This window comes from Apaloderma vittatum, unplaced genomic scaffold (genome assembly GCF_000703405.1).
Source record: "Apaloderma vittatum isolate BGI_N311 unplaced genomic scaffold, ASM70340v1 scaffold24856, whole genome shotgun sequence".
NCBI classification, from domain to species: Eukaryota; Metazoa; Chordata; class Aves; order Trogoniformes; family Trogonidae; genus Apaloderma; species Apaloderma vittatum.
Genome location: NW_009720419.1, coordinates 6,123 through 7,061, shown reverse-complemented (window position 1 = coordinate 7,061; position 939 = coordinate 6,123).

Below are 939 nucleotides of genomic sequence, written 5' to 3'. Positions count from 1 at the left end.
TGGGAGTACGAGGCTCCAGGTGGAGGCTGGATAGCAGCTGTGGTGTGCTCACGGCAAATTCTGGTCTAGATGTGCCACTGTGCCCCCCTTAGAGGTGAGAGCACCCCAGGGTCCCCTCCCCAGAGGATCCTGATGAGCCTCCGGGGGTACTGAGCAGAAGAGGCTGCAGCTTCGGAGGGGTTTTTCTGTGGGGCTGCTGAGTGCATTAAGCTCACCCTCAGCTCCTGCAGTTGTTCAGAGCCAAACATGACCTGGCCTCTCCCGTTGGCTTTGATTTTGAGATGGCTTTAGTGTGTTACCTGGGCTGTGGAGGGAGGACTCTGAGGGAGCTTGTGGGAGATCTGGGGGTGCTGCCTCTGCAGTGGCGCGGGGCTTATTTCTGAAGACTGAGATACATTGTCAAGGCTGTTCTTAGCTCCTAACTAAGCCTCTTTACTAAATCCTACCGCGCAGCTCTGTGGGCAGCGTTGGCTTGTAAATCTATCACGAAGCTAGGTTTAGCTGCCTTTAATTTGGTTTTATTGGTGCACTTCTGTAGTGATGCTTTCCGTGCCCCTCCCACTTAAGCTTTACCTCCCCGAGATGAGGTAATTCTCCAATATGTACCACAAGTGCTTAGCAAGCTGCTCGGCTCCCAGAAATGAGAGGAGCTTAGGAGTGCAATCCTTTCTCAGGACGAGAGGCCTGACACTGCTCTAAAGCTACACACGAGCTGGGTGTTCGGCATTTGCAGAAAATCGTGGCTGTCGGGACACGTGGGCAACTGCGCTGCTGGTGCTGCTCTAAAACATCGACCTTGCCCAGTGACCTGTCTCAGGCGATCTCTGCATGGCCCCGACAAGGAGGATTTGTGATGCTGTGCCTTTTGTTTTCAGACAGCAATAGTTCTAAGTGTTCACGGAACAGCTGTGTTCGCGCCAGGGCTGCTGCCAGAGCTGT